The sequence below is a fragment of the Pseudophryne corroboree genome (assembly GCF_028390025.1).
Source record: "Pseudophryne corroboree isolate aPseCor3 chromosome 3 unlocalized genomic scaffold, aPseCor3.hap2 SUPER_3_unloc_9, whole genome shotgun sequence".
NCBI lineage: Eukaryota > Metazoa > Chordata > Amphibia > Anura > Myobatrachidae > Pseudophryne > Pseudophryne corroboree.
In genome coordinates, this window is record NW_026967585.1 from 55,630 (window position 1) to 72,500 (window position 16,871).

Below are 16,871 nucleotides of genomic sequence, written 5' to 3' on the forward strand. Positions count from 1 at the left end.
GCAAGTGATGCCGTCCCCCATGACACATCCCCGTCACCGTCTGCAGTGTCAGAATCGGTGTCCGTGTCATCCTGCGTAATCTTGGCAAGCGCACGTTTGTGAGAATGTACCGCAGGGGACCCTGAGAGAGCAGTATCAGACCATACAACCATAGAGGATTGCAATACCTGAGTGACATGCTCAGTTCTTGTAACCTTCTCAGAAATCTGAGGAATAGTTCCCCTAAGAGAGGCTAACCACTCCAGTTCTCTAGCTGGGATCTGCGCTACAACAGTGCAATCCTGATTACATGGGATGGGATCTTCCTGAGAAGATAAATCCTCTGCAGCATATGAGACAGAGTCTCTAGACATGTTTGCTGTTACACCCCACATACACACCGGGTACAGGGCAGACAGAGTTTCCTCCCCCAAGAATGTCAGAGAGACGCAGAGATTGAAGCCCACCCACACACAGCGCTATTATAGGTATAGGGAGACCCTAAACCAGCGCTGACTGTGTCCCTTAATAGGTGACACAGTCTTACACAGCCTCCCCCCCTTCTACACCCCCTGGTACTGTACAGATAGCTGGAGTTGCACTGGAGGGACTGATCTTCCACTTGGCCTGAGGTTTTGTGTGCTGGCTGAGATCCGCAGACCCCGACATGCTGGAATGGTCAGTGTAGGGTCAGGCGCTGGCTCGGGGCACCCCTCACAGCGCCACACCTAGGTACCGCTGAGCCGTCCGGGAGCGAAGTTAATACTGCGCTCCTACCCTGTAGCCGCCATCTTCACATCAACCCCTCGCTTGTTAGGGGGGAGGTGACTCACTCGCCACACTTCAGCTCTGCAAGGGGGTGGCGGCATGCTGCTGGGGTGAGTGTTCCCCTGCGGCGGGGAGCGATCTTTCCCCTCTGGAGCTCAGTGTCCAGTCAGCGGAGACAGTGGCTCAGACCCCGCAGGTCCCCTTATATATTTGTAGATGTTGATCATGTCCCCTCTTAGGGCCTAATTCTGATTTGATCGCAGCAGAAAGTTTGTTAGCAATTGGGCAAAACCATGTGCAATGTGGGGGGGGGGGGGGTATAACATGTGCAGAGAGAGTTAGATTTGGATGGGGTGTATTAAAACTGAAATCTAAATTGCAGTGTAAAAATAAAGCAGCCAGTATTTACACTGCGCAGAAACAATATAACCCACCCAAATCTAACTCTCTCTGCACATGTTACATCTCCCCCACCTGCAATGCACATGGTTTTGCCCAATTGCTAACAAACTTTCTGCTGCGATCAACTCAGAATTACCCCCTTAGTCTCCTCTTTCCCAGTGTAAACATGTCTAGTCTTGCAAGCCTTTCGTCGTATTCCAGAGTCTCCATGCCCTTAATTAGTTTGGTCACCCGCCTCTCAACCTTTTCTAACTCCAAGATATCCTTTTGGTAGTCGCATGTGTGGTACTGTGTCTAATTTTTTTCACAGGTACCCCGGATCGACGGAGACTGTGGCAGTCGGCAGGTCAACATAGGTATATGTGTGTCGGCAGTTGTGTAATAAAGTTTTACTATCAAGGTGTGTATCTCCTGTTTTTATGTGGGTATTTTTTTCCAGTAGAACTACAGGTACCAGCGGGCCCGTTTTTCTCCCGCATGCTGGTACTTGTGGTTCTCCAAATACCAGCCTGCGGGGGAGGCTTGCTGGGACTTGTAGTACTACTGGAAAAAACAATATTCTTTCACAATTCTCAAGGCTATCAGCCTCCCATCCGCAGCCCTTGGATGGGGGGGGACAGCCTCGGGCCTCACCCCTGGCCCTTGGGTGGCTGGGGGGGGGGGACCCCTTGATTGAAGGGGTCCCTACTCCCCCAGGGTACCCCAGCCAGGGGTGACTAGTTGGATATTTAATGCCACGGCCGCAAGGCACTGTATAAAAGTGACCCCCGGCTGTGGCATTATCTGTCCAGCTAGTGGTGCCCGATGCTGGTGTAAAAAATACGGGGGACCCCTACTCTTTTTGTCCCCCGTATTTTTTGCACCAGCACCAGGCGCAGAGCCCGGTGCTGGTTTTAAAAATACGGGGGATCCCCTGTCCAATTTCCCCCCGGATTTTTAGAATCAGCTCAAAGAGCCCGAGGCTGGTTATGCTTTGGAGGGGGGACCCCACGCCATTTTTTTCCGGGATTTTACCATTCCATCTAAAAAAAAAATAAAAAAAATATTAAAAAAAATATATAAATAATACTTGTGCCTCCAAAACAGACAAACCAAGTACCTAATCCCTTCTAATATAAATAGATATGCTATCACCAAAAAAAAAAAACACCAAAAAAAACATGTTTTAAATTTTTTTTATTAGTTTCACCCACCAAAGTGTGGCGGATTGAAATTGACGAATTTACTGTCTAAAAGCACTGTTGGCGAATTTCCAAACATCAATTGAATATACTTTTGTCGAATTGCAGCATTTGTACCATTGCAGAAAAGTCGAATTTGACAAAAGTCGAATTTCAAAAAATCGAATTTTGAAAGTCCGTTTTTTTGACGGAAAGTTCTGAATTGCATTGACGATTTTTTTTGGGGGCGAAAAAGTCCAGTTTTTCGCCAATTCGACCGCAATTGCATATACCCCTATGTCTCCTACTCCTGCTGCTTTTTCAATTTGCTTCAGTAACAATTCCTCTTCAGACACATTAATACCAGGCGGCCTGTAGCATAACCCCAATAACTTTTTTATTGCTTTACCCCCGCATGCAATTTCTACCCATAACGTCTCAATAGTATTTACAGTCCCCTCTTGAATATCTTCCCGTATATGAGGTTTTAATAACGGCTTTACATAAAGACATACCCCTCCACCCCGTTTATTTAGTCTGTCTCTCCTGAGCAGCGTATAACCCTCTAGGATTGACTGTCTAATCATAAGATTCATCCCACCAAGTTTCAGTAATGCCTATAATATTATACTGTTTGCTTGCTGCAAGGATTTCTAGTTCACCCTTTTTTCCTGTAAGGCTTCTAGTGTTTACATACATACAATTAAGATCAGTATTTCCCCCTGTGCTAGGGGCATCATTCTCTTTATGCAGCAACGGTGACCCATAATCATTATTAGTGTTTTGGTAAAAACTTTAATACCCATGTTAATGCTCTTGCCGGCTGCTCTTTCCCTACCCCCTACTCCTCCCCCCTTTCATTCACTACCGCCATCCCCACTATTCTCACTGCATGGTCTTACTGACCTATAGTTTCCTTCTGTATTGTCTTACTGACCTATAGTTTCCTTCCATAGTGTCTTACTGACCTATAGTGTCTTACTGTATTGTCTTACTGACCTATAGTTTCCTTCTGTATTGTCTTACTGACATAGTTTCTTCTGTAGTGTCTTACTGACCTATAGTTTCTACTGTATTGTCTTACTGACCTATAGTTTCTTACTGTATTGTCTTACTGACATATAGTGGCTTACTGTAGTCTAACTGACCTATAGTTTCCTTCTGTATTGTCTTGCTGACCTATAGTTTCTTCTGTATTGTTTTACTGACCTATAGTTTCCTTCTCTATTGTCTTGCTGACCTATAGTTTCTTCTGTATTGTTTTACTGACCTATAGTTTCCTTCTCTATTTTCTTGCTGACCTATAGTTCTTCTGTATTGTTTTATTGACCTAGTTTCCTTCTGTAATGTCTTACTGACCTATAGTTTCTTCTGTATTGTTTTACTGACCTATAGTTTCCTTCTCTATTGTCTTGCTGACCTATAGTTTCTTCTGTATTGTCTTACAGACCTATAGTTTCCTATATACATAGTTTTCCTGTCTATGTATGGTAGGTATGGAAGGGATACCTACCATACATAGACAGTATATATAAGCCTCAGCCTCTCCCTTCTGAAAATGATAATGAATAAGGTGTATGTGTGGATACCATGCACATGTAACTGATTCTATTTACAGGAAACAATAGGAAGAGCCCACGGCTGTCTGGCATTGTTCTAGATGGTTAAGTATTACACATATGAATATATTTCTTCTAAATAAAATATTTTTCACCCTGATTGATATAATACTGATAGTAAGACAATTCAGTCAATAGTAATCTTTCTTTTAATTAAGTAGGATCAATTTATATGAATGTTTAGTGAATATTTCTTAAAGGTTATATTTTATTTGCAATTAAGTTAACAAGAGTGCTCCCAAAAAAACGTCCGAACTTACAGTCTACGGACCCAAAGGTATCAAACTTGTCAAATTTCACGAACGTGTGGGCTGAGGACCACGTCACCGCTCTGCAAAGTTGAGTAGTGGAATTGAATGGGAGCAGCATTTGGAAGGCATGCTGTTCCTTGTAGTGCCAATGGGAGATCCTGGAGGTGACTCCAGGGTAAGTTAGCTCTCTGTCTGGAAGTGTTTTAGTAATAGCCTTTATCATGAGGCCTACTATGACAAATTACATGGCCCTATGTGGGCACTGCTATTATGTAGGTTAGGACTGCTGTATCAGAGAAGGCGTGACGTGGCTCAGCAGCTAAACATGTGTTTGCAAACATTTGTGACTAATTCTCTGAATTTTATTACCAGATAGGTTCAGGTATGGTTACACGGTAATTTTCAGTGTGCGGAAGGGAATTTAGGGGAGGGGATTTGCACCCCCTCCTCTTTGTCTGTTGAGTAGTGGAAACACATCTGGCAGCCACCCATGAGGCACCCACTGATCTGGTGGTATGAGCACCCGTCTGAACCGTAACCTGTTTGCCACAGGAAATATAAGCCTGCCGAATGGCAAGTCGAATCCATCTAGACAAAGGCTGCTTAGATGCTGGCAACCCTTCTTTGGCCCATCATAAAGAACAAACAATGGTCCGACTTTCTGAAGGACGACGTAACTTGTACATATACCCTTAAAGCTCGGACAACATCCAAGGACACTTCCCCATCTGCGAGACCCTGAAAAGATGGGACCACAATTGGCTGGTTTACGTGAAACCAACCTTAGGAAGGAAACCTGCTCTTGTACGGAGTTCTGCCCTATCCTCATGAAACATTCAAAGGACTCTTACACGATAAGGCTCCCAACTCAGAAACCCGCCTGGCCGAGACCAAGGCAAGCAATAACGTGAACTTCCAAAAGAGATATTTCAGGTCTGTTCTTGCTAACGGCTCAAAAGTTGGAGATCTCAAAAATTCCAACACCAAATTTAAGTCCCATGGCGCAGTGGTAGGACGAAAAGGGGGTTGTATCCTCAGAACCCCCTGTAAAAAAGTTTGAAGCTCTGGCAAGAATGCTAACCGCTTGTTGAAATAGTATAGAGAGAAACGAAATTTGAACCTTCAGAGGGTCTACATCTAGACCGGCCTGAAGGAAAAGTAGAAGTCTGGATAAGTGGAAGATCGTCGAATTCCACCCACATTCTTGACATTAGTCTATGTACCCCTTCCAAATCCTGTAGTAGTGCATGGCTGTGACCGGCTTCCTAGCGGCAAACATTGTAGGAATGGCCGTTCTTGGTATCCTTCTGTTTCTTAAGATCCGGGTTTCAATAGCCACGCCGTTAAATGCAGCCTGTGCAGGTCTGGGTGTTGGAACAGTCCCTGAGATAGCAGGTCCTACCTCTGAAGTAACCGCCAAGTATCTTCCACTAGTAACCCTCGCAGGTCTGAGTACCAACTCTTGCGGGGCTAATCTAGTGCGATTAGAAATGCCCACACTCGTTCTCGTTTCAACCGTTTCAGAACCCTGTGTATGAGTGGGAAAGGTGGAAAAATGTAAACCCTCCTGTAACACCAAGGAAGTGTTAATGCGTCCACTCCTTCTGCTGCTGGATCTTTTGTCCTGGACACATATCTAGGCAGCTGATGGTTTTGCCAAGACGCCATTAGATCGACTTGAGATAGACCACATCTCCTCACCACCATTTCGAAAATCCGTGGATGTAGGCACCACTCTCCCGGATGCATGTCCTGGCGCTGAGATAATCTGCTTCCCAGTTTTCCACACCTGGAATGAACACTGCCGAGTGGATGATGTTTCGCCTTTCTGCCCACAAAAAGATCTTTGTGGCTTCCTTTAATGCCATCCTGCTCTTTGTTCCTCCTTGATGGTTTATGTAAGCAGTCATCGTGACATTGCTCGACTGTATCTTTAAATGTTGACCCATGACTAGGTCTGCGGCTAAGAGAAGCACATTGTAAACTGCTCTCAGTTCGAGAATATTTATGGGTAGGCTGCACTCCTGTAACGTCCATCCTTTTTGTCCATGGATACCATGACCCCTCCATGTTCTAAACCCACAATAACTGACTGGATTTATTCCATCTTGAATCGGCAAACAGTTAGGAATTTGTTCCACTAGGAAGGCACCCCAACTTCTGAGACTGGCGTCCGTTGTCAGGATCCTCCAATCCCAAATGCCGAATCTCTTGCCTGCTGCGAGATTCTTGTGCAACGACCACCAAATCAAGTAGGTTCGTATGCGTGGTGGAAGCTGGATTCTTCAATGTAGAAGCCAGTGCGAACCTGCTCCCTGAGCAATGAGTTTCATCTGGAATGGTCAGGAATGAAGTCCTCCATACCGGAGAGCTGCGAATGATGCCACCCTCTTCTTGAGAAGTAGCACAGAGGTGTAGGTGGATCCTGGATCTAGTTCTCTGGTAGGAATACTCTTAATTGTATCGTGTCCAAGATGAGATCGAGGAAATGAATCCGTTGAGTTGGCATGAGGTTGGATTTCTGGAAGTTCACAATCCACCCATGTTGAATGAGAAATTGATGAGATGTCGGAGCATCCTTTATCAGCTGTTTCTGAGATGAGGCCTTGATCAGTAGATCGTCTAGATAAGGTATAATCGTGACCCCTGTCTCAATCTTGTCACCACTATTCCTATGATCTTTATAAATATTCTTGGGGCTGATGAGGGGTTCAAATCGGGATATGAAGGTATTTTGCACTACCAAAAGTTTTGAATAAAATCCCGTTCCTCATTGAGGATCTGGGACTGGTGACTTAACCCTTTGTATGCAGGAGTCTTTGAAGTTGCCTCCTGTAACACTCCTGCTCGCAATGGGCACCTAGGCCCTCATGCTGCAAATAAATGGACTGTGTGGACGCTATTTTCTGGTGTCGACTATGAATGACCTCTACCTCTGGTTCCACGAGTCTATTGCTCCAAAACCTCTTCTGGCTCGGTACGACAGCGATCGAATGAATTTAAACACTGGTCCCGAGCAACCTTCCGTAACGTGTGACGTGGTGCTCGAGTAACAAGTAGGTAGAAAGGTAGATGTCAATGCAGTTGCCTGCGAAATCCACTTGTCTAACTCATCAAACATCATCTAACCCCCAAATGGAATAGCCTCTACTCTCTATAAAAGAAGGGGACCGGCGGAGGAGCTGCGCTGCTAGCTACCAGGGCTTAAGTTATAAGGCAGCAGCGTATGAGAAGCCGCTGCTGCTCGTTCCCCCGTCATCTTTCCCAGCCCTCCGCGCCCTCGTACTAGCACCGACGGCGGGAGGAAGTGTGCGGGGGATATAGCCCGGGTCCCGGCGAGTGCAGAGGAAGCTGCGGCTGCAGCCATGAGAGATATGTTGTTTCAGCGGGAGGGGACTCTCTTTTCAAGCGCCCCGCTGTGTGTTTAAGAGGCGGCGGTATACGCTGCCGCTGACATCCGCGCTGCGTCTCCCTCAGCCCTCTGTCTGTAGAGGAAGGAGGGGCGGGCGGGGGAGCTGACATGAAGCGGGAGTGTATAGCCGGCCAGGGAGTGTTTTAGACCGTTTGTTCTGTCACAGCGCCAGCGGAAGGAGGGGAAGCTGTGCTGCTGAGTCCCAGGGCTTAGAGCCAGAAGGTAGCAGCGTTGTGTGCGGTCCACGGGAGGAAGTCTGTCAAACTGTCTCCTGGATCCATGAAGAAGCTATGGTTACCGTAAGTGTAACTGTAACTAGGGCCCCTTTACAACCAGTACTCACTGCTGACTGTGCGATCCGGATTTTCTGAGGAGAGATGCAGATCCCCTTTAGTAGGGATCATTGTCTCTCTATTCTTAAGACTTTCGTCCCCCTTTACATTAGGATAACTCAGTCTCAGTACTGAAATGGAGGAGGAGCTCCCTTCATGTGCTTGTACCTCCTAGGCACAATTTTTCAAACTGAGGGATGTGAAGGGGGAGGAGCCGGCTGTGCAGACAATGCTAATTTTTAGATTGTGCCACACCTCCGGTTGCAAGCTTCACACCCCTACTGTATAAGACTCCAGTGTCCCCTAGTGGATGAAAGAGAAAGGAGGGTTACTTCTTTCTTTCCCGACCGCTCTTCTATGCAGAAGGGAAATATCTGCTGTTTATTGAGAGATGCTCCCTGTAAGGAATATAGAAATTTGCCACTTGTAGCCGTAACTTGCAAAATACCCCTCCCAATTTGCATCAGTTAAACTAAACGTCTCCCATGATTATGCCTTCTCCCTTTAAAGCCATTTTAGTGATGTCCAACAATAGATTCCTGTCCAAATCCTGCCCCTGGCCAGGTGGTCTAGAGATCACCCCAATGCGAATAATGTCCTTCTCCCCGGTTTCTGTGGTGACCCAAAGGGCCTCAGAATTGTCTTCAATGTTTTGTATTAATTGAAGTAGCATTTATGCTTTTCCCCCACATACATGGTTACTCTTCCTCCTATACTGACCATTCTATCCTTCCTAAATAAAGTGTATCCTGCTATAGCTATGTCCCAGTCATGATTCTCATTGCACCATGACTCTGTAATTGCCACAATATCCAGGTTATCCCTGGTCATTATCACAATTAGCTCTGGAATTTTGTCTCCTAAGCTCCTAGCATTTGCACACATAGCTTTAAGAATTATGTCTGTGCATCTGTTAGTAGTAGCCATGTCCAGACAGTACAAAATAAATGACAAGTTTAAAGTTGAAATTACCTGTTTGGTGATGTTGCTCTGTATTTGGTATTTGTTTTTTTAACTAATCAGGAATCACACTCTGTCCTTTACACCACGACTACACCTCGCTAAATGTAAAGCTATAGTAAACCTGACCACAAATGGCCAAATAGGTCTACTATATACAAGAAGTTATTTAATACCTGCATCATCTAACAAAATGAAGGTTATTTAATAAAAGGTTGCTAAACTGAGAAATTTAGATCCCATACAAATTAGATGCTCCACAAAAAACACACTACTACTTATATATGATCCCTAAAAATAAACTTCTGCTTGTTACTTTTAATAACAGTATAGTGATGTGTGTAATAACTCTCTTCATCTGATGTTTGTCATGGATAACCTTGTGTTATAAACACCCAACTGAGAACAGGGCTGGTGGCGGAGGAGGGTGTAGAATAAGAGATTGCTGTAGTGACTGAGCAATGAGAATATGTGACTTCTGTAATAAGTGTTTATTACTCACCTGTGCTGATATCTGTAGGGATCTCCTCCTCCTTACACTGCTGATCACCCCTCACATACGTCTCTTCTTCTCCCTCTATATCTTCTGCCTTTATATCAGTCACATACGTCTCTTCTTCTCCCTCTATATCTTCTGCCTTTATATCAGTCACATACGTCTCTTCTTCTCCCTCTATATCTTCTGCCTTCATATCAGTCACATACGTCTCTTCTTCTCCCTCTATATCTTCTGCCTTTATATCAGTCACATACGTCTCTTCTTCTCCCTCTATATCTTCTGCCTTTATATCAGTCACATACGTCTCTTCTTCTCCCTCTATATCTTCTGCCTTCATATCAGTCACATACGTCTCTTCTTCTCCCTCTATATCTTCTGCCTTTATATCAGTCACATACGTCTCTTCTTCTCCCGCTATATCTTCTGCCTTTATATCAGTCACATACGTCTCTTCTTCTCCCGCTATATCTTCTGCCTTTATATCAGTCACATACGTCTCTTCTTCTCCCTCTGTATCTTCTGCCTTCATATCAGTCACATACGTCTCTTCTTCCCTCTGTATATCTTCTGCCTTCATATCAGTCACACACGTCTCTTCTTCTCCCTCTATATCTTCTGCCTTTATATCAGTCACATACGTCTCTTCTTCTCCCTCTATATATTCTGCCTTTATATCAGTCACATATGTCTCTTCTTCTCTCCTTATATCTTCTGCCTTTATACGAGAAAGACGTTCTACCTAAATAACCCAAAAAAATACAATGGCATTTGCATACTGTTTGATTAAATTGAGGTGAAACAGTATAATATCAGTGTACTATAAGACACACAGCTTCTCTAAACATCATATAGTGACAGTCACTTTGGTGTATTGGATGATACCCTAAATCCCACCTACCTGATCCTCCTGTGGGGTCCTGTGATTATTCTCTGTACAATCCTGGGAATACAGGACGGGGACATCTCTCTGGGGTATCTCTGTTACTGGGTCCATCTGTAGGAGACACACAATGACTGAGTACAGTGTGTATATGTGATTATCAGGTGATGTGTGTATATAGGGGGCCCCCATACCTGCTCTCCCCTATACAATACATGACAGTCTCCTCTTACCCAGTGATGTGAGGGGCCGGTGATTCTCCATCATCACGCCCTTGTACAGACCCCTGTGTTCCTCTATATACTCCCCCTCCTGCATGGAGACATAGACAGTGACATCCTGACACCTTATATGAACCTGACACACACAGCGATACAGTCATCACCCAGACACTTCCCCTTGTGTTACTGTATAATGCCCCATTCCCAGCAGTCACCTCTCCAGTCATCACCCATACACGTCCCCTGGTGTTACTGCATAATGCCCCATTCCCAGCAGTCACCTCTCCAGTCATCACCCAGACACATCCCCTGGTGTTACTGTATAATGCCCCATTCCCAGCAGTCACATCTTCAGTCGTCACCCAGACACATCCCCTGGTGTTACTGTATAATGTCCCAATCCCAGCAGTCACCTTTCCAGTCATCACCCAGACACGTCCCCCGGTGTTACTGTATAATGCTCCATTCCCAGCAGTCACCTCTCCAGTCATCACCCAGACACATCCCCTGGTGTTACTGTATAATGTCCCATTCCCAGCAGTCACCACTCCAGTCATCACCCAAACACGTCCACTGGTGTTACTGTATAATGCCCCATTCCCAGCAGTCACCTCTCCAGTCATCACACAGACACATCCCCCGGTGTTATTGTATAATGTCCCATTCCCAGCAGTCACCTCTCCAGTCCTCACCCAGACACATCCCCGGTGCTACTGTACTCCCAAGTCTCCTCAGACCCCAGTCATGTCCCTGTATTATTACTATAGATATAAGTGATATCACTGTGACACTCCCGGTCCCCTCACCTCCCCAGTCATGTCCCTGTATTATTACTGTAGTACTCTAGTGATCTGAAGGCCTTGGGACACTATGAGGGGGCAAATCAATTATTGAATGTGTAGCTCTATAAGGTAATAGAGATGCTGCCAACTGATGTATACCATATATGTGATAATAACTTGGATCTTTCTAGTGATCCAATAATGTATAGTGTTTATGCATGTTATTATTCTGTGCCTGCTCTGAAGGTGAGGGGACTCTGGTTAGCGCGCAGTGTGCGGGGGAGATCATGGAGAAGCTTCCAGAGGTCCCGTGTGCTGGGAGAGGTGGCTGGGCGCGTGTAGTGGTGGTTTTGTTGGTGGGGTGACTAAGGGGAGAGAAAAAGGCTGGCGGGTGAGACGAGGGAGCTTACAGGAAGGCGGTTCCCCGTGAGTGAGAGAGCCCCTGTGGGGGAAAGGAATTGGATGTCTCCCGTTGCGGGTGAGAAGCGCTGTGTTAATTTCCCCTGGTGGATCCGAGCAGGGACGTCCCGGTGCCTGGTTGTCATGGAGAGTGCTGGGAGGCGGAGCGCTGGTGGGGCAGGCTTGTACATGGGAGGAGACCACAGTGCGGCCAGCAGGTACCAGGAGTCCAGCAGTAGCAGACAGTTTATCCCCGAAGCAGAGCTGTGTCCCTCCTCCCATCCAACCCGCAGGGAGAGCCCAGTTGTTGGAGGAGGCGGAGTCGGGGGAGGTCCAGACCGGGCACACTATCATTGTAAGTGCAGGATGCCCCCATATAAATACTGCTAATCTGCATACTCCCCTATCAGCCTTTAACTATTAAAGTACCAGCCCCCAGCACAGTAGCACAGGGACCAGCAGCACCTCTAGAGACTCCTTATCCATTAGATAATGACCAGCCGGGTAGCAGTCATAGAGTGCGGTGGTGTATAATGATGAAAGCAGCTCGGAGAGGGCGCAGGGTCACCTAAACTTGGAAATTATACATTACAGAGACTAAGCACCCCTCGCCTATCAGAGACAGGTCCCAATAACCAGGACTTCTATATGTTCTGGAGCCACCCCCACGGATCTACAGTGGGGCTATGCTTATACTGGGACAGGTAACACAGATCATCACCCCACTATATGTAACGAGTAGACCACGGGTGTCAGGGATTCCAGGGTGGACAGCTCCACGTACTACCTTCCTGTTTCAGGTTGTCTAGGAGCGCTACAATTAGATCTTCCATGGAAACCATGCTATTCATTGCCATGAAGTAGGGATTGCTCAACAATCGTGAGGACAATTGCTACAAGTGGAGACCCATATAACCCAGAGTACTTCTTATACACAGACACGAAAGGGCCGCAACCGTGCACGATTATAGTAAGAGAACCCGGGTGGTTTTTCAAACGCAGCCCCACAACTTTCTTATGGAATCGTATGCTCTGTATTGCATGCATTACCTTATGTATAGGTGGGGTATATTATTATGTATAGGTGGGGTATATTATTATGTATAGGAGGGGTATATTATTATGTATAGGTGGAGTATATTATTATGTATAGGTGGAGTATATTATTATGTATAGGTGGAGTATATTATTATGTATAGGTGGGGTATATTATTATGTATAGGTGGGGTATATTATTATGTATAGGTGGGGTATATTAGAAGAACGGTTCATGGTTTGAGTATTATATGATATAACTGTATAAGGTGGCCTATAACTTCTTACATATTAAAACTAGTATACTTAAGGGTGGAACTGAAAATCACAAAGGAAAGGTACGATAGGTAAATGTGCATAGTCCTATCTGCTTACATCACATACTAATGTTATAGGCAGGGGTAGGTTATTTCCTAAGCGATTAGAGTATTGGGCTCTAAATAGCTTGGGTGGAGGCACATTGCACATATACACTGTACCCCCAGGTAAAGAGGAGTTACATTACTAAATATATGTGATGTCACTGTGACGCTCCGAGATCCCCTCACCTCGTCAGTCATGTCCCTATATTATTACTATAGATATAAGTGATCTCACTGTGACAACCGCAGATCCTCTCACCTCCCCAGTCTTGTCTCTGTATTATTACTACAGATATAAGTAATGCCACTGTGACGCTCCCAGATCCCCTCACCTCCCCAGTCATGTCTCTGTATTATTACTATAGATATAAGTGATGCCACTGTGACGCTCCCAGATCTCCTCACCTCCCCAGTCATGTACCTGTATTATAACTATAGATATAAGTGATGTCACTGTGACACTCCCAGGTGTGTGATATACATTTGCTTCATACTGAGCAATATTTTCAATCCCCACAATTACATTTAATACATTTTATAATAATGACACTAAAGGCTGCACCCCAGTATAAAAATAATAACAGATGTCTTTAAAAGCAGGACACCTCAGGCCATTCATCCAGTATTGTAGGACATCACCACCACTCCCAATGTATAATAATACCAGGACACCACAAGCTGCTGTTCCTGTATAATAATAACCGTACACAAACATCTGCTCCCTCTGTATAACAGTAATAACAACAGGGCACCACAGGCCACTCCCCATGTATAAAAATAATAACAACAGGACACCACAGGCTGCTCCCCCTGTATAATAACAATAACAGGACACCACAGGCTGCTCCCCCTGTATAATAATAATAATAATAATAATAACAACAACAGGACACCTTAGGCCGCTCCCCCTGTATAATAATAATAATAATAATAATAATAATAACAGGAAACCACAGGCTGCTCCCTCTGTATAATAATAATAATAATAATAATAATAACAGGAAACCACAGGCTGCTCCCTCTGTATAATAATAATAATAATAATAATAATAATAACAGGACACCACAGGCTGCTCCCTCTGTATAATAATAATAGGACACCTTAGGCCGCCCCCCCTGTATAATAATAATAATAATAATAATAATAATAACAGGACACCACAGGCTGCTCCCCTGTATAGTAATAATAACAGGACACCACAGGCTGCTCCCCCTGTATAGTAATAATAACAGGACACCACAGGCTGCTCCCCCTGTATAGTAATAATATCAGGACACCACAGGCTGCTCCTCCCTGTATAATAATAATATTAGGACACCACAGGCTGCTTCCCTGTATAATATTAATAACAGGACACCACAGGCTGCTCCCCCTGTATAATAATAACAGGACACCACAGGCTGCTCCCCCTGTATAGTAAGACGCCATTACCTGATCTCCACGGACACTGGGTGGCTGCAACAGTCGATGAAAACTCACTTCCTGTATGTGGAACGCACAGTACGGAAGTAAGCTGGAACACACAGTCCGGAAGTAGGGCATGATTGGCACAGGTTGCTTATTGGTAGCATCTAAGATGCCTTCGCCGGAAGGACCTAGTGTACGTCAGGCAGTGGGCGGTGCTGGGGGCGGAGTCGATAGAAGCGTCGCGCGCGCGTACGCGGGAACTTTGAATAGCAGTGCAGTGCAGTCAGTGGCACAGGACAGAAGGGTCGGGACAGTGCGGCCGCGGTATGGAGGCTCCGGCGCTGGTGTATGTGAGCGGGATCCCAGGACAGGACAGGATCAGCACCTTGGTGCGGTCAGGCTGCTGGAGAGTGAGATGAATGTAATGACTGGCGGGTGGCAATCGGACCTATCCCAGGGTTATCTTATCGTGGCCGGGTGTTATGGATGGGAGCTGCTCGGTGTGCCCTGTGAGTGTGTTAAAGCCTCCCCCAATGCCTGAACTGAATGGGTTAATGACCCCCCCCCAATCATGCCTGCACTGCGTGTGTTAATGACCCCCCCCTCATGCCCTCACTGAGTGGGTTAATGGACCCCCTTCCCCCCTCACTGAGTGGGTTAATGGACCCCCTTCCCCCCTCACTGAGTGGGTTAATGGACCCCCTTCCCCCCCTCACTGAGTGGGTTAATGGGCCCCCTTCCCCCCTCACTAAGTGGGTTAATGGACCCCCTTCCCCCCTCACTGAGTGGGTTAATGGACCCCCTTCCCCCCTCACTGAGTGGGTTAATGGACCCCCTTCCCCCCTCACTGAGTGGGTAAATGGACCCCCTTCCCCCCTCATGCCGTCACTAAGTGGGTTAATGGACCCCTCCCCCCTCATGCCGTCACTGAGTGGGTTAATGGACCCCTCATGCCGTCACTGAGTGGGTTAATGGACCCCTCCCCCCTCATGCTGTCACTAAGTGGGTTAATGGACCCCCCTCATGCCCTCACTGAGTGGGTTAATGGACCCACCCCCCTCATGCCCTCACTGAGTGGGTTAATGGACCCCCCCCCCCCCCTCATGCCCTCACTGAGTGGGTTAATGGACCCCCCGTCACGCTGTCACTGAGTGGGATAATGGACCCACCCCGCTCACGCTGTCACTGAGTGGGTTAATGGACCCCCCTCACGCCGTCACTGAGTGGGTTAATGGACCCCCTCATGCCCTCACTGAGTGGGTTAATGGACCCCCCCCCCCTCATGCCCTCACTGAGTGGGTTAATGGACACCCCCCCCCCCTCATGCCATCACTGAGTGGGTTAATGGACCCCCCCTCATGCCGTCACTGAGTGGGTTAATGGACCCCCCCCCTCATGCCGTCACTGAGTGGGTTAATGGACCCCCCCCCCTCATGCCGTCACTGAGTGGGATAATGGACCCCCCCCCCCTCATGCCGTCACTGAGTGGGATAATGGACCCCCCCCCCTCATGCCGTCACTGAGTGGGTTAATGGACCCCCCCCCCCCTCATGCCGTCACTGAGTGGGTTAATGGACCCCCCCCCCCTCATGCCGTCACTGAGTGGGTTAATGGACCCCCCCCCCCCCTCCTCATGCCGTCACTGAGTGGGATAATGGACCCCCCCCCCCTCATGCCGTCACTGAGTGGGTTAATGGACCCCATTCCCCCCTCACTGAGTGGGTTAATGGACCCCCTTCCCCCCTCACTGAGTGGGTTAATGGACCCCCTTCCCCCCTCACTGGGTGGGTTAATGGACCCCCTTCCCCCCTCACTGAGTGGGTTAATGGACCCCCTTCCCCCCTCACTGAGTGGGTTAATGGACCCCCTTCCCCCCTCACTGAGTGGGTTAATGGACCCCCTTCCCCCCTCACTGAGTGGGTTAATGGACCCCCTTCCCCCCTCATGCCGTCACTAAGTGGGTTAATGGACCCCTCCCCCCTCATGCCGTCACTGAGTGGGTTAATGGACCCCTCCCCCCTCATGCCGTCACTGAGTGGGTTAATGGACCCCTCCCCCCTCATGCCGTCACTAAGTGGGTTAATGGACCCCCCCCCCCTCATGCCCTCACTGAGTGGGTTAATGGACCCCCTTCCCCCCTCACTGAGTGGGTTAATGGACCCCCTTCCCCCCTCATGCCGTCACTAAGTGGGTTAATGGACCCCTCCCCCCTCATGCCGTCACTGAGTGGGTTAATGGACCCCTCATGCCGTCACTGAGTGGGTTAATGGACCCCTCCCCCCTCATGCTGTCACTAAGTGGGTTAATGGACCCCCCTCATGCCCTCACTGAGTGGGTTAATGGACCCACCCCCCTCATGCCCTCACTGAGTGGGTTAATGGACCCCCCCCCCCCCCTCATGC